We start from the raw sequence: 21,352 nt of genomic DNA, 5'->3' as shown, positions 1-21,352 counted from the left end.
AGAATCAAATGCAATGGGAATTGTATTAAAGATAAAGGTGAATTTCGGGAGGATAGACATTTTTACAATGTTAACCCTCCCATAAATTGATAGTCTAAGACCTACCCAGGATCTTAAAAGGGCCCTACACTCTTTGGCAACCAAGTCTAGGTTTGATTTTGCTAAGTCATCTATTTCTTGTGTGATTTTAACTCCAAGATAACGTATTGCGTGTGTTGAGGGCGTCACCCCCACACCCGGATTGGCAATATTCCATGTCATCAACTCGGTCTTTTCAGCGTTAATATCGTAGCCTGAGATACCTCCAAATTCTTTGGCTTTTTCGACCACTACGGGGAAAGCATTTGCAGGGTCACTGGTGTATATTACGATATCGTCGGCATATAGCCCAACTTTCCTTTCCCACCCACCGAATTTAAATGAGGGAATTCTTGAGTCGTCCCTAAAGGATTGTGCTAGTGGCTCAATGTATATATTAAATAGTAAAGGGGACAGGGGGCAGCCCTGTCTTGTCCCTCTAGTGATCTGAAAGGGCTGAGTACACACACCATTCACCATGATACTTGCACTGGGATTTTGATATAAAAGTCCAATTGATCTTCGGAAATTTGGACCAAATGCAAATTTCTTCATAGTTTCTGCTAGGTATGTCCATTTACCCGGTCAAACGCTTTAGTTGCGTCAAGGGTCATAATCGCCAAAGGAAGGGAAAAAGTAGAGGCAATGTCCACTGCCCCGATCAAATCGTATGTTAGGTCCGAAAGTTGTCTACCCTTTATAAAGCCTTTTTGGTCAGTATGAGTAATTGACCCGACCTCACGTCCAAGTCTGTTTGCCAGCACAGCCGCAAAGATCTTATAATCACTGTTTAAAAGTGAGATTGGCCTATATGAGCCGCATTTGGCTGGGTCCTTCCTGGGTTTTGGAATCAAGACAATAATCGCCTCTCCCCAAGACTTCGGAGGAGCCACACCATTTATTAGGATATCGTTAAAGAGTCTTGTCAACACCGAAATTATTTCCGGGGCTATGACCCGTAATAATTCGCCAGGGAGGCCATCCGGGCCTGTTGCCTTGCCCCTCTTCACCTGTTTAATGCTTTCCTTCACTTCTTCTTCTGAGATAGGCCTATCAAGACGCTCTCTTTGTTCAGAGCAAAGAGTGGGAAGAGTAATCTTCTCCAACCATCTAAGATTTGAAATAGGGTCCTCCAGGATTTCTTCCTTGTATATTTTTTGAAAAAACTCCAAAAATGCTTCCCCGATATCTTTAACAGATGTTCTTTCACTTGCCTCTCCATCTACCATGATATGTTTTATGTGTTTTTTTGCCTGGTCCGATTTAATTTTCCACGCCAGGACCTTACCTGCAGACTCTCCATATTCAAAATTAGAGATTTTACTTACTTCCCATTTTAGGGCGACTCTTTCTTGAAGGATGTTTTCTAGCTTTTCTTTTAACCCCTTACGTTGTTCTTGCTCCATATTGGTTCCGATTCCGGTGCCAATATGTTGATCCAATAATGCAATGTCCCTTTCAATACTATTAATCTTAGCTCTGTAGATTTTCCCTCGGTAAGAGGCCCTATTGGTTATGTAGCCTCTCATATAAGCTTTAAAGGCTTCCCATACTGTGTTTAACTGTGTGGAATTAATATTTGTGTCCATGAAAAGTTTTGTTTCGTGGATGAGAAGGTCTGTTTCTTCTTCATCTAGAAGAATAGTGCGGTCAAATGACCACAATGCCTGAGAGGGTTGCTGGCCCGATTGCAAACAAAAAAATATAGCGGAATTGTCCGATAAGTGTGAAGGTAAATACGTTACATCCTTAAGGTGGTCTCTAAGTGAGTAACTAAAAAGGGCGTAGTCAATCCTTGATTTGTGGTTATATTTATAGTTGTGGTATGATACACCGAGTGCCCTACCCGCTCTCTCCCTCCATGGATCCGCCAATCCGAGTGTCGACATAACATCCCCCAACACCTGCCTGGATTTTTTAAAGGTTACTGCCCTTGAATTAGGGGATTTATCCAGCCTTGGGTTGAGTACCAGATTAAAATCTCCCATCCAGATTATCGGACCTTGTGTTGATAATAACTGGTTCTGAATTTTAATCAAATATGAAGGGTCATCCTGGTTAGGACCATAATAGCCTTCCAAATTGTATATATTATTAACTAGACTGACTCTAGCGTATAGCCATCTGCCACTTAAATCTTCCTCATATGCAAGAATCTGGGCTTTGATTTGCTTTTTGAAAATGATTAATATACCACGAATATTCGCATTATGATTAGTGCTAATATAACTGTCAACCCATCTGGTTTTACTCAGGATTTCCTTCACTTCGTGTTGGAGAAGATGTGTTTCCTGGATGACTATGACCTGCGCCGGTGAGTCCCTCGGATATTTCAGTATTCTATGTCTCCTACTCTTAACACGCAGGCCATTGACATTCCAGGACAGAAATTTTATTACCATCAGCCAGTGTCCGGACCCCTCCCCCTACTCCAACTCAATAAAGGATTGTGTCTTCCAGTGAGACTTAAGTGGAGTATAAATAAAAATACACTTGATTGAGCAAGTAAGTTTGAGACTGTGCCTGAACAGTGAGGATGTTTTATGGTTTTACCCCTTCCCCCCTCCCACCCCACCTTGGAAAACCCCTCCCTTAATTAATCTGGCTCTTGCTGCCAGATTTGCCTCTTTATAGAGTTCCGTATGCCTAGGTCATTTACATGATTGAGTATGGCCCGGCATGCCTTGATTCTTTCTAGGGGAAAGCCATCATAATTATGTAAACTAAAAGTAATGGAAACACTTAAGTTTGGGAATTTAAGTAAATTTAGGTGTTATACGCACACCATCACATATAACAGGAGTATTGTTCTGATACGCTTTCCTTTTTTTTTTTTTCCTCCTTTTTAAAAATGTTATATATATATATTTTTAATTTCAAAACATATATATATTTTTTCCCTTTGTAAATACAGTATTATACTTTTTTCCTTCCTTTTTTTTTTTTTTTTTTTTACACCCGTCCCCCTATTTTTTTTTTCCCTTTCCTTCCTTCCTTCATTATTTCCTGTTTTCCCTCTTTTTTTTTTTTTACTTTTTATCCCTTTTTTTCCCTTTTTATTTCCCTATTCTTTTCCCCATTTTTCATCCCTACATATATATATATTTTTTTTTGTCCTCTCTACCTTCCCCTATTCTCGACCTTATGTCCCCTTCACCTTCATTCTTATCATGTTATTTTAACTCGATGACTCAGTTTGCAATGACTGTATTACCCTAAGAACTAACGCTAGATGTTACCCTGTTGATGATCATGAATGGAAGTCAAAAGTTCGTCAGCCTCCAATGGAGAATGAATGTTATGCATTTTGTTGTTATACATAACCCGCAAAAAAGCGGGGAACCTCATTTGGACAGTTACTCCCAGAGCCCTAAACTTCTCCATTTTCTGGCCTAACTCCCATTGTCTGTCGAGAGTAGACTTGGATAAATCAGATCTGACAACATATGAGAAGTCTGGAGCTTTTAAAGCAGTGGACTTTAGAGCTAGATTTAGGATCTTCTCTTTTACCGAATAGGTCAGAAAATTAACTAGAATTTTCCTAGGTTTAGACCTTTCCTGTTTTCGACGGAATGGATCTCTATGAGCTCGCTGAATATCTTTTTCTAGCTCTTCAATGGATTCCTCCAAATTTAGGGACTCTTTAAGCAGGGAAGCTACGTATTTTTTGATGTCACTCCCCTCTTTCCCCTCTGGAACTTTTAGAATTCTAATGTTGTTTCTCCTTGAATAGTTCTCCAAAGACTCCACTCTCTCTTTTGTTGCGTTCCCGTCTCGCCTTAGATAGTAGATCTTTTCATTGGCAGACTCTAATTTAGCTTTTAGTTCAACTACTGTGCTCTCAAGAGTATCTGTCCTCTCAGAGAGAAGATCCACTCTCTTATCCAAGGCATCAAAAGCTGCTTTAATCTCCAGCTGGTTACGCTTGGATTCAGCGAACCCAACTTTAATTTTGTGCAGTAAATCCTCCAGTGAAATCTTCTCCTTCATCTCCGAGGTCTCTCCTGCCTTATCCTTGTCCTTGTCCTGAACGGCGAGAAGCCCAGCTTCATCCGGGGTGTTATGAACAGCAACAGAGTCTACTTCCTCCTCCTCTTCTACCACCCCCACCGGGACGGAATCTTGGGTGGCATCTGTATCGCCCATCTTATTCTTATCCTCTAGTGGTCCACTGGGGATTTCTAGAACTTGAGGTAACACTTTAAAGTAAGATCTAAGCGAGGGGGTAAGCTTCGCTGCACTACCTTTAGTTTTTTTAGATCTTATTTTAGTTCCAATTGTTGAATCTTTAGTACCTTTTAGCCCAGCCGACCGCGGGTTAGCGGCCGCAGTTACTGTAATTGCGGAATTTGTGATGTGAGTACCAGAAAACACAAAAACAGAAGGGTCCGGAGTGCTCTCTTTAGGTCCGAATTCTAGATCTACAGCCACGTCCTTGGTTCCCTCCTTAACTCCCTTCTTAGCGTCACCAGGACTGAGATCCAACTTAGAAAAGGTATCAGTGAGGGTATAATCAACCTTACCCCCTTTAGTATCCACACATCTCTTCCCGAGCTCCTTACTCGATGGCAGTGCCTGGACGAATATTTTTCCAACACCTTCCTCCTCTGATTCTGCCCCTGACCTTGTCTTTGTCTTTGTCTTTGGTTTAATGCAACAGATTCTCTGGGTTTTGTCCAGGCTGAAGGTGTCCGGTTGAGCTCCTTTTATTAGAGTAGGGCACTTTAATAAAGTGGTAAGGCTGCTAAGATCGCCTCTAGCAGCCGCTCTGCGGCTCCTTCGCAGCTCCACGGCTGCCTCTGCCCACCGGGAGAGTGTGGCAAAAGGCGGGATCTTGCCACCACACATCCACACACCGACAAGCTGGATGTTTCTGATTGGGGTAAAGCAAAGCCAGTACTGCCACTATCTACTTCTGTTCTACTTCTGTTCTGTTTTTTTTTTCCCCCCTTAATTATTCATTCTCATTTCCTTTTCTTTCCTGTGGGGAAAAAAGAGTCAGGGAGCCAGGGAGCCAAACGAGCCCAACGATTACAGTAGACCTCTTGTGCCTGTCTCGAAAAACAATTGTGCTGCTTGCTGGCTTCACTCAGGGCGGAGCCTGCCTTGGCTCCTGTCTCAGGCTGCTTCGGGCGTCGGACACTGAACACTGCCAGCATGTGAATTACACGAAAGAAAGGGAAGAAACCACAACTCGCTAGGAGTCTTACAGGTAACTCCCCAGTAACCCCCAGTAACCCCCCGGCAGCCGATGACTATGCAGATATCGGCGGGTAGAGTGGGAAACCACCTTTACCTCACACGGAGCTCCCCAGCTCCGCTCCTCCGCTGCTCCGCTGCTCTTCTCCACTCCGAGCGGCTCCGGGCGGCTCCTGCCTCGGCGCCTATCTCAAAGGCGCCTCGGGTGCAAACGTAGATGTCGGCGTCTGTAGCTGGGAAAATGCCAAAAATGCCGAAGGAAAACCATTAGCTTCGGCGGGGAGTAATCAGATTCTTTTCAGGGTGTAAAGCCGGTCGCGCTGGTTACAAGCCAAGTTGCATGCCGAAAATCACCGCGTTTCCTCGGGCTTACAGGAACTCCTCTACAGAGACGCGACCTGCCCTAACCGGCGGCCGCCATGTTTTCCCCTCAATCGTCTATGATTATGTTAATTATACTAATTTATTATTTGAAGCGGGTTGTGGGTTTTTAGGGGAATAGGGTGGGTAGTAATTTAATTGTAATTAAGTAATTATTGAAATTATTTTTGTGTAATGCTAATTAATGTATTGCTAATTAATTATTAATATGTAATTTTGTTATTACTTATTACATTTTTGATATTGAAATTAATTGGTTGTTAATTATTACTAGGTAATTAATTAATTTTTATTAAATAATATGTATTGGTATTTATAATTAATTACTTATTAAATATTTTGTCATTGCTAAATAATTTAATACATTTTTTATTGGTATTGATAAGTAATGTATTTTTATTTAAAAATTAAATCATTACTTTTCCTACTGTTGCACTCACTGGAGTGGGAATAGTAATTTTTTCCCCTAATCTGTCCAACGCTTTCCCTATTGTTGCACTCTCTGGAGTGGGTATAGTAATTTCTACCTTCCCGCTATCCAATGCTTTCCCTTCTGTTGCACTCTCTGGAGTGGGAATATTCATTTTCACCCCTAATCTGTCCCCCGCTTTCCCTTCTGTTGCGCTCTCTGGAGTGGGAATAGTAATTTTTACCTTCCAGCTATCCAATACTTTCCCTACTGTTGCACTCCCTGGAGTGGGAATAGTAATTTCTTTCCCCTATGCTATCCAACCCTTTCCCTACTGTTGCACTCACTGGAGTGGGAATCATAATTTTTACCCTCCCGCTATCCAACGTTTTCCCTACTGTTGCACTCAATGGAATGGGAATTGTAATTTTTACCCTCTCACTATCCAACGCTTTTCCTACTGTTGCACTCACTGGAGGTAGAATAGTAATTTTTACCCTCCCGCTATCAAACGCTTTCCCTACTGTTGCACTCACTGGAGTGGGAATAGTAATTTTTACCCTCCCGCTATCCAACGCTTTGCCTACTGTTGCACTCACTGGAGTGGGAATAGTAATTTTTACCATCCCGCTATCCAACGCTTTCCCCACTGTTGCACTCACTGGAGTGAGAATAGTAATTTTTACCCACCCGGTATTCAACGCTTTCCCTACTGTTGCACTAACTGGAGTGGAAATAGTAAATTTCACCCTCCCACTATCCTACACTGATGTAAATTTATTTTTAGACATTACATATATTATTTATTAATTTTAATTTTTTTAAATTAATTTTCAGGTATGTTTTATTTAATTATATTGATTATTTAATTAAGTTAATATTACTTTTAACATATTTTTAAAATGCAATATTTTTTACAAACTATATTTTAAACAACAATATTTTAACTTTGATATTTTTGTACTTACCTCTTTATAGATAGGGAGTCGATATTCTGGTCTTCGATATTTTGGTGTCGATATTCTGACCTTTCTATATTTTTGTTACCGATATTTAGTCAGTGATCCGGCTGGATCAGATCTTAGACACTTCTTGAAAAGAGGAAGGCTCTCTGCTCCTCTCCAGTTTGGGGGATTTGCGCACCTGCCATGATGGCATTGGAAATTCGATTTAAATATGGTGCCCAAACATCAGGTTCTGATTTGAATAAGTTTCCCTGGATCTTATCCAGGAATAACCGCTTTTGCATGTGCTAGCTCCAAAGCGTGCAGGATAACATCTCCTGGGGACTCGCTGTCTAATTCAGTGAACCACACCTCTATATCTAATACCCTATTGACTACATTTTTAGCATTTTCTTTACTATAAAGACATTGGAAATGGGTGACCCTGAGGTAGTATATTGGACACAGGTCTCATCATTGCAATCTTACCTCCATGGCTGATCATATCCCAAAAAGCTGCCTGTTTCCCAGCCCAACCAGCATCAAGTATGTCCACCCATTTTATCTTTGCCTTTTTTTGGGCCTGGTTTTATTTTGCCCTGGCAGCCTGAATCTTTATATTATAATTATATTTTACAATGCTTTCTTCCCCTGCCGAGGCATTGAATCGCTTTTTAGTAACTAGCACGCTACTCCCGAACACAAAAAGGATTAGTGGTGGATCAATATATGGAAATATGAGTAATCGGAGCTGTGGAAATGTAAGTCTGTTAGTTGGATTGAATAGGAAAATTGAGGATAGAATTGGGAAGAGTCTAGAAAATATTATTTGGGAGATAATAGTAGTAAGATGAGGTTTCAAGTGAGTCAGGGAGGGATACAGGAGAGAGGAGTGTAGAAAGGGCTATTTTGGAGATCACAGTAGTACAATGAGGTGTGGGAAGAGCCACAGAGTGGAGTTAGAGGATATATTGAGAGGTTTAGGTTGAGACATAGAGTCATGCATTGGAGAGAGTAAAAGTTTTTTTTCTACAGTAGGAGTAAAGTAATATCATAATAAATCGCTGCATAGAATGGGTGTACATGCATGAGGAAGATAATATATTGAGATTCAAAATGTATTGTATAAACTCAGACTTTTAAGTCTTCCTATACTGTAAGCTAATTTGTTTAAAAAGCAAGCAACTGAATAAAAGGTAAAAGGATCGCTTAGTAACTGTAAAAATAGTAAGGTGGGCTTGACTTCGATAACATTTCTTCCACTTAGATTTGCTTTAGAAAGCAGGATCTAAGGTGCTTGTAAATAGGACAGAAACAAGTAAAGTGCACAGTGTCTTGGGTAGATGTAGCACACACAATCAGTATACAGCACATTTTTTATTATTTATTTTAATATTTAAAGTGTTTCTTTTTTAAACAAGAGCACATCTTTTGCACGTGTCATTTGAAACAGTTTTAAAGAAGTGACCACATTTTGCCTTGCATGGGTACAGCAGTTCATTTTAAAACATGGCCCAGAGCAACTGAGAACTGCTTTACCGTACAAGAGTCAAGAATGTTGAGTATTTATAGCACCACCATGAAAACGGTTGTAGATAACATCACCTTCTTGACTTAATTGAGGCAGGTGTGTCCTCTCAGAAGAACATGGAAATACCCAAGTATCTAGGCTAAACGTTCAAAGCTTTTGTGCTGTGCAAAGCCGGAATTACATGTCTAATTCAAGTTCAAGTTCAAAAATACTTTATCTATACTACTATTATAAAGAGAGAACACAAACCTTTGAGCCAGGTAACCTACAAAAGTAATGCACCAATCACTACACCCAATACACCATTTGAAAGGGGAGACATAGCATAATGACATAGGCTATAGATGTGTACACCTTATACATTAAGAAAGAAAAAAACGGAAAAAAGTGTAAAAGTAGTCCCTTAGGGGCGTGGTCGTCTGTGGGCGTTTACAGCGACATGCCAACTGCTCACAACACCTTACATGGCACACATAGAGCACAAATGAGGAATTATGCGCTTTCACTGAATTAAAAACGCAACAACAGCTTACATTGCACACATAGACCACAAATGCAGGAATTATGCGCTTTCACGGAATTTAGAATGCATTATATGCAGACCCAGGCATTATATGCAGACCAAGAGTGAAATGCGCTTTCACACGATTTATAAGTAATACAAAACCATAAATCGGAAATTATATTTATACGGTGCGGGATAACAAATATTGTAAAATAACACATTCCTTGTAATTACCCTTGACGCCTTCGTCCCATTACATTCAAAAGCGGCCGTGACTTACATACACGATGACTCTAACATGACGTCACACAGGGGGCAGGGTGATTCACATTGTTGACCCATCACAACGCAGCTACTAAAACACACACACAACTTCAAAGTAAAGAAATCACAACACTGTAACCAGTGGCCAACGACGTCATAAAGGGGCCAAACAGGAACAAAACAAGGCGCCATTTCTTTGGATAAAAACGCGATCAATACTTGATTTATAACTTTTAAAATAGCGCGGAAATTACACGAAGGCGTCTTTAGATAGCGCGGTCCCGTTCCTACATAGCGGTGAACTTAGCCCAAGGCGTCTTCATATAGCGCCGACCTTACCCAATGGCATCAGAGCAAGTGTGCAGGTTACAAGACCAAACAATTAGAGGTAGCGTGGACCCGTTCCTACATAGCGCTGAAATTGGCCGAAGGCCTCTTTAGATAGCGCTGGCCTTACCCAAAGGCGTCAGAGCAAGTGTGCAGACCAAACAAAGTACAATTAGAGGTATAATACTGCAATATATGCTACACACTCAGGCACACAGCAAACAAAATGTGAGAGGTAGCATACTGTCTGTTACAAGGGAAAAGTGGTGTGTGCAACTAACATAAGGAGCACATTACACATGAACACATTACAAAAGCACACATTAAGATACCCATAAAAGTCATAATTCTGACCAAACAAAATACATAAGGTAGCAAAAACTGCCAGGAGGAAACAGTGACAAGTGTGCAGGTTACAAAACAGATTACAAGACAAAACAAAGTACAATAAGAGGTATAATACTGCAATATATGCTACACAATCAGGCACAACAATAAACGTTACGTAAGAAACAGTGACAAGTGTGCAGGTTACAAGACAGGTTACAAGACAAAACAAAGTACAATAAGAGGTATAATACTGCAATATATGCTATACACTCAGGCACAAGAATAAACGTTACGTAGGCAATGGTGGCACTTGTGCAAGTATCAACAGCAAACAAAATGTGAGAGCTAGCATACTGTCTGTTACAAGGATAAAGTAGTGTGTGCAACTAACAGAATTGAAACATAAGGAGCACATTACACGTGAACAGATTACTAAACCAGACTTTAACATACATGACAGAAAAGTGACAATTGTGACCAAACAAAATACATGAGGAAGCAAAAACTGCCAGGAGGAAACAGTGATAAGTGTGCAGGTTACAAGACAAAACAAAGTACAATTAGAGATATAATACTGCAATATATGCTACACACTCAGAAAGACGAATAAACGTTACGTAGGCAATGGTGGCACACACAATAATACGCAAAAACAGTTAGGGAAAGCCACAGTGAACATCAACGTAACTACATTACTCTCTCTTTTGTAAATATTTAAAACACATACATTTCAATATGTTGAAGAGGAAAACACATCTTTCACGGACTACATATAAAAAACGCGCAAACACAAACAAGCACATAAGACACACAAATAATGAGGAGGCATTACATAACATCGATGCACCATCAACCTCACATCTTCCACAAACAAACAATATAACACATTCACAACGGCATCATAACAGTACTCCACAGCAAACAACCTCTAATACCACACACGTGGACAACACTAACAAGACCAACAAAGACACCACTCACATACAAAAAACGCAAACTTTAATAACTCCAAATATGCAATCACAACAAGAAGAACATACAGTACAACACACACACTCTCAGATCTGCATTCAACTACAACCCACTTCATGACTACTGCAACAGTCCACATGTCAAAATTGGAGACATGGACAATGTCTGTAGTCACTGCAACGCACTTAAATGGAAGGCAGAACCTAAAGGCCTTTGCTGCTCATCAGGAAAAGTACTTATTAACAACATTCAACATCCACCGCCACTCATTAGTCATCTACTAGATGGCACTTACACACTTTCAAATCATTTCTTAACAAACACACGCCGTTACACTACTCTATTCCAAATGACATCCTTTGATGCAAATGAAGTTAGGGAAGGAAATTTCATGCCAACATTTAAAATACAGGGACAGTTATACCACTTGATTGGAAGTATACTTCCAATCGAAGGGAAAGCGCCACAGTTCCTACAAATATATTTCCTATCTGAACAACAACAAATAGACGCATGCTCACACATGGTGCCAAATATAAACACACACCTTATACAACTACTACAAGACACATTGCACCATCATAACACATACATTCGTTCACTAAAGTACAACTATGAAATTAATTCACAAGAGGAAGATTTGCACATTATTATACAAGCTAATAAACGGACACCAAATACACATGCAGGAAGATATAATGCACCAACTACCGATGAAGTTGCAGTTCTTTTAGTCAACGAGAACAAGGGACCCCGCGACATTGTATTTATTTATTTATTTATTTATTTTATATTCTTCTATAGCGCATGAATAGACCCCCGGAGGGGTATCTCCGCGCTTTGCCAGTGAGAATGTCCTCAGATGATAATGAAGAGATGAATGGTACATATTGACAGAGGGGGATCAGTTACGGGGGAATAGATGTGTTTTTAAGACCTTACGGAAGGTCATATGGTTGGTAAGTGTTCTCATCTCAAGAGGTAGGGAATTCCAAAGCTTTGGTCCAAGGTGGGCCAGGGCTCGCCCTCCTTGTCTGGACTTTTTTATTCTTGGCACCTGCAGAAGCTGCTGGTTACCAGAGCGCAGGGTTCGCCCAGGGGCATAAGGCAGGAAGATGTTGGCCAGATATTTTGGGCCTTTGCCTATCACACTTTTGTGGATAGTGCATAAGGTCTTGAAATGCACTCGCTTCCTCACTGGTAACCAATGGAGCCTGATCAGCAGTGGGAGGGAGGGAGTCCTGGGGGGGGGCATTGAGGACTACCCTTGCTGCCGTGTTTTGGATTACCTGCAGCTTTTTGAGCTGCCCTTCATTTGCTCCCAAAAGAAGGCCGTTGCAGTAATCCACTCTGCTGATGACTAATGCCTGCACAAGTGTTTTCCTGTGGCAGTCTGGCAGGTAGGGAAACACTCTTCTTAGCATTCCGATGGCTCTGAAGCAGGTACTCGCCACCTGATTTACGTGGTCCTTGTAGATAAGTGTTTGATCTAATAACACTCCAAGGTTTCTCACCGTGCTTTTAGGGCTAGGAACAGGACCTAATTCCAGGGGCCACCAATCCGGTGTCCAGTGTTTTACTGCTTGTCCAAACAGCATGACCTCCGTTTTTCCTATATTGCATTGGAGACAGCTTACTGACATCCATGCAGATATTGCTCTCATTCCCTCTGCAAAAGATCTTTTTATTGCAGGTGTCAGATCTTTAAAGGGAAAGAGGAGTTGGGTGTCGTCAGCGTACGACACCGGTGTAAACCCAAATGATCTTGCTAGGTTGGCTAGGGGAGCCACATACACGTTGAAGAGTGTAGGGCTTAAACAAGAACCCTGTGGCACTCCCTTATTGAGCTCCCTGTGGATGGATTTGTGGGAGCCCAGCCTAACCTCTTGAGAACGGCCTGACAGAAAGCTTTCCATCCATGCCAGAGCCATGCCCTCCAGACCTACGTCCTTTAGACGCTCAAGAAGCACCTCATGTACACATACTATTATGGCTTGACCCAAAAATTAATGCTGATGACGTTGATCTCATTATCTCCGCAGAGCTGCCTGATCCTATTAACGATCCAAAACTATTTCTGATTGTCAAGAAAAACATGATACATGGTCCTTGTGGTGAACACAACATTCTTTCACCGTGTATGAAAAATTTGATTTGCACCAAAAAATACCCACGCCCTCTCATTAATGAAACTGAAACTGGGATTAATGGCTACCCCATTTATCGTAGGAGGAACACCGAACATGGTGGACATACTGTCACAATGACGGTTAGAGAACAGGAAGTCACTGTCAATAATCAGTGGGTTGTTCCATATTCACCACTACTCTGTCGCACTTTCAATGCTCACATTAATATTGAATACTGCTAATCTGTTAAAGCAATCAAATATATTTGCAAATATATTAACAAAGGCTCGGATAAAGCAACTGCTGCTATTGAAAACAAACACAATGAAATAGACAAATATCTAAATGGACGTATATTAGCACTTCCGAAGCAGTGTGGCGCATTCTAGAGTTTCACATTCATGAACACCATCCCACTGTCACACATCTGGCAGTGCATCTTGAAAATGGTCAAAGAGTCTATTTCAATGACAAGAACATTCTACATGTAGCACAGAACCCAACGCACACAACGCTTACTGCCTTCTTCCAATTGTGTGCCACCGACAATTTCGCAAAAATATTGCTATACCAAGAAGTACCACAATACTATACATGGTCAAAATCACATTTTAAACGGCGAAAACGTGGACAGCAAGTATTAGGACACCCTGGTGTAAAAAAAGACTCAGCTCTTGGTAGAATGTACACTATTCACCCAAACCAATCGGAGTGTTTCCACCTACGCATTCTTTTACAACATGTTTGCGGACCTACAGGCTTTGACACTCTTTTAACTGTTAACGGACAACTAATGCCTACCTATCAAGCAGCGTGTAAAGAACTTGGACTCATTGAAGACGACCAACATTGGAAACATACATTAGGTGATGCTGCACTTTCACATTCCCCATCTAAGCTACGTGAATTGTTTGTTACTATTCTGCTGTTTTGTAACCCATCTGATCCTCTTACTTTATGGGAGCAATACAAAGAAGATTTGTGTGAAGATATACTACACAATAGGCGACAACAAACAAATGATGAATCCTTACCAATGACTAATGACATCTTTAACCAAGGTCTCATTGAAATTGAAGACTCGCTGTATGTACTAAGTGAAAAAACATTACATGATTTCAAACTACCCCAAACAAATAGAAATATACATACACCGTACAATCAAACAGATCTGCAAAACTCAACAGACAACCAAATGCATTACGTTGCACAACATTAACCAAACTTAGTGCACGATCAAACAATAGCATACAACACCATTGTTGAACGTGTGGAAAAAAAAAGGGACAATTTTCTTCTTAGACGCACCAGGAGGGACTGGTAAAACGTACTTCATTAACCTAATACTCGCAAAAATACGGTCTTTAGGACTACTGGCTCTTGCAGTTGCATCTTCTGGAATAGCTGCCACTTTGCTAACTGGAGGAAAAACAGCACACTCCACCTTTAAACTACCTTTAACGGTTTCCATTGAAAAAGAATCCACTTGCTCTATATGCAAAAACGGACCAGTAGGCACCATGCTTCAAAGGGTGTCTCTTATTATGTGGGACAAATGCACTATGACACACCGCGCACATATAGACGCTGTACACCGAACTCTACAAGACATTAGAAATTCTCATCAAATCGGAGGGGGGAAGATGGCGGCCGTGACAAGCGGCTGAGCGGCAGCGCCAGACACAGTGCACAGTGCGGTGATGCTGTGATTATAGATGCCATCATCTCTTGAGCATTCGGACGGTGAAAATACTGGTGTTACACTGACCGGCTGGACATATGGACACATGGAGCAAAGCTAATGCCATAGGAGATAGATAAGACATGAAGTCATAACAACCTTCAAAGCGACGAGGGAACGAGGGAACGAAAGTTGCATTTCAGCATTTCAGCGGCCGCGGCAAAGCGGCAAAAGTGCACCCGGTGTTTACCTTTTGTGATCGTGACGGGATCAATGGTGCTTGTCGGTGATCTCCACGCCGTGTTGCTCCACATGGGTCTGCAGCGGCGCCTGGCTGAGGCTTCGTTTGGAGGAGGGCTGGCGCAAGGCAGGGCTCGCGGAGCCCGGAGGCGGAGCCGATCGGAGCCGGCGAGATTTGGGAAACGGAGCAGAGACGGCAGAAACGGCAGAAACAGCGGAAACAGCGGAAACGGCGGCAGCAGCTCGGTCAGACCCTATAGACTCATCAGTCACGTCAGGTTGGTGAAAGGAGGTGGAGGGGGTCACTGCAGCGGAGTAACAGTTACAGTTACAGTTAAGGTGAGGCAGAGGCTTTCTCTCCTCATAATATTGACACTATCTATGGCTCCTAAAAGCAATACTGGGGGCAAGACAAAAAAGAAAGGCACGGCTGATGGTGGCAGCGCAGACAATGCTCTAGGCTCAGACTCTATGGCAAATACCGAGGTGGAAGGTCCTGCTTTGGAAGCAGGATTAGGGCGGGCAAAACCTTCACAGCCCGTAGGTCAGAACACCCCTAAAGAAATGCGTCCACCCTCAGCCAGAACCCGACAAGCTACAGCCACAGCGACTGTCAGCGTGGTGGAAATGCTGAATCGGAATGAAAGAAAAAAAAAATTGAAGGACAGTGAGTTAGTTTTGGCAGCCTCGGCGTCTGGATTACCGGGGTCATCTTCACTACCCGTTCTATCTGTTTTACCTGAGTTGCTTTCTCCACCAACACCAGCCATTATCTCAGAAGTGGATCCAGGTACAACTCTTGCACCGCAACCAGTCGCACTATTAGTCCCGAATCCGCAGCAGCAGCAGTTACAGCAGACTCATCCGCAGGCACAGTTCCCCCAGTCAACTCAGGTGGAGGAAGCTGGGGAGGCTGCCGCAAGCAGGGACATGATCCAGACGATTCAATCAGAGTCTCTAATGGCTGTATTGAGGACTGATGATTTCGGAGCCGCCGGCAGCACTGAGGCTATCACCTCAGTATCCTCAGTATCCTCACAATGTGCGACAAACCTCCCATTGAACCTCCTATTGAAACTCCCAACAGAAGAGTTAGCAGCCCCACCAGCCAACATTGTGGGCAATCAAGGAGGTTCAACAACAGCCGAGATATGCACTGCCCTAGAGGTACATAGGGGTCTACCTGCCGACTCTACAGCTAGTACAATTCATCTTGGGGTCACACATGGTGAGGCGTAAAAAGAAAAGACCCCCAGCGAGTGCTTCTTCTCTGTCACAGAGGAGGCCAACTGGTCAGAGGATGATGATGACGAGTCACATAGCTCAGATATCGATGGCAGTAATCCGGAGACAGAGAGCGACAGTGAGGCAGGACTACCGTCATCTATTATCAAAAACGTGCCCCCCCAAAGGGACCACACTGCACTCACGTGGGACCACTCTCCTACGACATCTTTGCAAGGGAGCGCTAACCTGGCCACGGGTGATATAAGGCACAACGATACGGCGCAGTTGTCAATGATGGCGATGATGGAATCAATCCAACAGGGGATAACGGCACACAGAGAAGAAACCCGTTCAGACAGTCTTAAATCCCAAGCTGCAATAAGAAAAATGAAAGCAGTGGTTAGAAAGATGTCAAAAGCCTGGGTAAACGTTGGAGACAGGGTCTCAAATCTAGAGGAGAGGGTAGTCACCACTGAAGCTGAGGCGGCCGCAGCCACAAATAAAGTCGAAACACTGGGAGCTCAAGCTATCGACATCCAGTGGAAGCTGGAGGACTTGGAGAATCGGCAAAGAAGGAACAATCTCAGGGTCCTGGGCATTCCAGAAGGGGCCGAGGGTCAGGATGCCAAAATGTTCATTGTTAAAATATTCGAGAAAGCCTTTCCAGATATTGCCGGATGGAACTGGACCACTGAAATACAGAGAGCACACAGGACACCCTTCAGACTGAGAAAAAACGCTAGAGAAGGGGATAAGCCTAGAGCGATCCTAATCTATATAGGCAATTTTCTTCTTCGCCAGTCCATTGCAGAGAAAGCCAGGCCAGACGCTAAAAGAACCTTTGAAGGAGGGTCCTTCTTTGTCAGGCCGGATTTCTGCCATACCACCGTGGAACGCCGATGGCGATTAAGACAATTAATCAAACCATTCCAGGATAAAGGAGTGCAGATCTATCTCATCAATCCAGCTCAGCTGAAGATAATCCATCTAGGCAAGGCTATATACTTTTCCTCGGAAATTAAGGCTAAGGAGTTCCTAGACTCTCTATAGTATGTTATATCACTAATGGCAATCGACAAAGGCTAAGGCTTTAATTTATGTCACTGGTTGAAGTCTTGGGGCCAGTTTGGTCTAAGCCTAAGTTTGAATTTCATAAATTTCATAAAGGGAAATGTGTCACGTTATGGAGATTTGTGGGTACACATAAGGTTTAAGGTCGAAGTTTGGATTTATTGATTGCACTGTGTCCAGCGAAGGGCCACACCCATCACACGCACAGACAAGTCTGCGCGCCTCACCAGGGAGTAAGTTGGGGTCGGGGGGGAGGGGAGGGGGGGCAACCTCGAGGGAGGGGGGGGAGGGGGAGGGCGAAACCAAAGCAAAAAGAAAGTTTGTGCAATAAACATGTCTATTGATATATGGGAGTTGTTGAAAGTGGATAAACTTGTTGATGTCAGATTTAGGTTAAAAAGTGACTGGTTAGTATGTTGGCTCGTCTCTCTTCAGGGATATGTCAAGGATTAAGATAATCAGTCTCAATATAGGAGGACTGAACGATTGGAAAAAGAGGGAAAAATTTGAGGAGTATGTCAAATTAATCAGGGCCGATATTCTGTGTATACAAGAGACTCACCTACCATGGAAAAAGAAACATTGGCTGAACATAAGGGGGTATGAAATTTTGTCTTGTTCCTCGCAGACCTCAACCATCAGGGGGGTCGCCATATTAGGCCGGGTAGGACTGGGAGGTGCTAGAAAATCAAAAGCTGATCCGTTGGGAAGATGGGCAATTTGTGAATTAAAATTAGGCATCACTCTATGCTCAGTATACGGGTCTAATCTGGACGATCCAGGGGTGATGGATCACATTGAACGGGAGCTTACTAACTGGCCAGCACCCATGGTATTTTGCGGTGATCTTAATATCTCAGCCGACTTTACAGGTAACACCCCATATAGCGGTCGTAAGCCTAGAGTATTTAGGGCAGTGTCCTCTATATTGCACTCTTATGGCCTGAAGGATGTCTGGGGTAACCAAAAGAAAAATGATCCGGGATTTACATACTTTTCACACCCATTTAATAAATACACAAAATTGGATTATATTTTTGTCTCAGCCACACAATATAGTAATGTCGAAATTTCAATGCTGCCAAAACTAATCTCGGACCATAATCCTCTTGTTTTGAATTTTTCTATCACCAAACCAGGGGAAAAAATGAGGCCATGGTCTTTTGACAGGAAATTACTAGTGGATAGCGACTATTTAAAACATATGAAGGAGTGGTCCAAGTCCTTTTTTGATGCTAATAGATATAGCGCTTCCCGCGGTATGGTCTGGGATAGTTTTAAGGCTGGTCTAAGAGGGGAGACAATTAGTTTCTCTGCATGGCTTTGGAAAAAAATGAAGGAGGATAGGGAATGTCTTTTGGTTAAACTGGCGAAGGCAGAGGAGCAACACAGGAGGGATGTCTGTCATGGGAGCCAGGGGGCACAGAGCCTAGAGAGTCTAAATACTATAAAAGCAGATATTCAGCGACATTTAGCAAAGAAGGCTGCAGCAGAATATCAGACCCGTAGATTAGGCATGTATGAAACAGGCGAGAATGCTGGCAGGGCTCTAGCGCTTCGGATAAGACAGGCCACCTCAAAAAATATTATTACTGAGATCAAAGAGGGCGAGCAGATGTATACAAAACCAATAGAAATTATAGAGGTCTTTAGGCGATTCTATCAGGTCCTCTATAAGGAGGAGGCAGATACAGCACATCCTGGTATTAATTGGCAGGATACAGGTCTTAATCTGACGTCCAATGAGAGGGAATCCTTAGAACAGGAAATTTCTATGGAGGAGCTTCTCCAGGCACTAAAAGATCTTTCTGCTGGTAAGGCAGCAGGGCCCGATTTTATACCTCTTGAAGTTTATAAATGCCTGAGGGAAGAAACGGCCCCTCTCTTGCTAGATCTATTTAATGGGGTTATCAACACAGGTATTATACCTGAATCCTGGACTAAAACCAATATCGTTGTCTTTCATAAAAAGGGCAAACCCAATGGGGAGCCCGGGCTCCTATCGGCCTATATCACTAATTAATAGCGATAATAAACTTTACGCTAAAATATTGGCCTCACGGATGGGTAGGATCATTGCGGGCCTTGTCTCTCCCTGGCAGCATGGCTTTATCCCTGGCAGAGGTACCACTGACCATATCAAAAGAGCCATAACTTTGTTTGACTTGCATGCTCGGGGGAGGGGGGGATCGCGATGATCCTCCTCGACGCAGAGAAAGCGTTCGACCGGGTCAGGTGGAGCTTTCTCTGGGAAGTATTGGTCGGCAAAGGATTTGGTCCCCGTTTTCTTCAGGGTATTAAGGCCATGTATCACAATCCAATAGCTAGCATTCAGTCAATGGGCGAGGCCTCCAACCCTATTCAGATTTCAAGAGGGACGAGACAAGGGTGTCCGTGTTCACCCATCCTATTTGCACTTTATATCGATCCCCTGATTTTCCGCATTATGAGCAATATTAATATTAAACCAATTATCATCAATGGTCTTGAAACCAAAATCCTCGCATATGCGGACGACATAGCTATCACCACTGTCGATCCAGCTAGTGCTATGAGAGAAATAATCAACATCACCTCTGATTTTGGGAATGTCTCTGGATATAGACTTAATGTGGCAAAAACACAGGTATTATGCTCAAACCAAATAGCTAAATTGGATGATAGATATGTGGATTCGGTAGTATATCTGGGAATCACAATTAATGCCCAGATACAGGAAATCATTAAAGATAACTTCTCACCACTACTGTTGAAAATGAAACAGGACCTAAAAAGAATCGATACTCTACACTTATCAATTATAGGTAGGGCCAATGTCATTAAAATGGCAATGTTCCCAAAAATCCTATATAAGTTTAGGTCAATCCCCTTCAAAATAGACGATATCCTGATCAGGGAGATGGAGGCTATTTTTATGAACTTCCTTTGGCAATACGGTAAGGTGAGGAGATCAATTAAATTTATGTCTCTACCCCAGGAACAGGGAGGATTGGGTATACCTAACTTAAAATTATATCACTGGTCTTGTCTCCTCACTGATATGGCTATACTTTTTTTCCCTGCTGATACGATACATTCCCAGTGTACTATCCCATCCATATACCAGTTAGTACTAGGAAATGAGGCGTATGGTATACTGTTAAGGAACTATGATAAACGTTTTTTCAAATCCCCAGGCTACAAAATATTGGAAGATATCCGGGTGGCATGGCTGGCAATAAAAAAGAACCAGAGTATTCCTAAGTTCAATAAACATACTCTTCTTTGGAAATCAGGGTTATTCCCGCATTTAAGCAGAGATGGTTCTTGGAGACACTGGGAAATGCAGGGAATCACTACATTGGGTCAAGTTATGGTAAAGAATGTTCTGAGGCCTCTTGAACTCCTAAAGACACGATATTCACTTCAAGGCCCTCAAGATTTCAAATATATACAATTGACTAACACAATTAAATCCAAAAGACCTGTGATAGATATATCAAAAGAATGTATACTATTAGATTATTTGAAGGGTGGCGGTCGCCGTATAAGGAAAATATATGCAATATTCTTGGGAACTCTGCCGGATGATATGCTCAAGACAGAGGCTATCTGGGCTGGGAAACTGAACGATCCCGATATTGATCTGGATAGAGCCATCCTTATGGATAAAAGGTTTTTACGCTCATCAAACCTAAGAGCACAGCATTTTAAAACCCTATTTAACTTATACTATACACCGGCAAAACTGTATGATTGGGGTAAGAGAGTGGATAACAACTGTCCTAGATGTGGTAAGGGCCCTGCGGATCTGCCTCACATGTTTTGCAGCTGTGAAAAGCTAGGGCCAATTAAGAACGAAATTGCAAAGTTTTTAGAGGGGCTGCTAGCTGTCAAGATCGACCTATCCCCTACACTTTTAATATTCGGGTTTGACGCCAAACAGGGTTTAAGCATCGAGGCTGAGGCACTTGTGTTTTTAGCAATAGCTGTTTTTAGAATATTAATTGCTGCTGCATGGAAAGACTCTGATGCCCCATCCTTTCAGATGTGGATCTGCAGGCTGCTCGGGATTCATAACATCG

Source organism: Lissotriton vulgaris, chromosome 11 (assembly GCF_964263255.1).
Source record: "Lissotriton vulgaris chromosome 11, aLisVul1.2, whole genome shotgun sequence".
In the NCBI taxonomy this organism is placed as follows: Eukaryota; Metazoa; Chordata; class Amphibia; order Caudata; family Salamandridae; genus Lissotriton; species Lissotriton vulgaris.
This window is presented reverse-complemented; position numbering follows the sequence as displayed.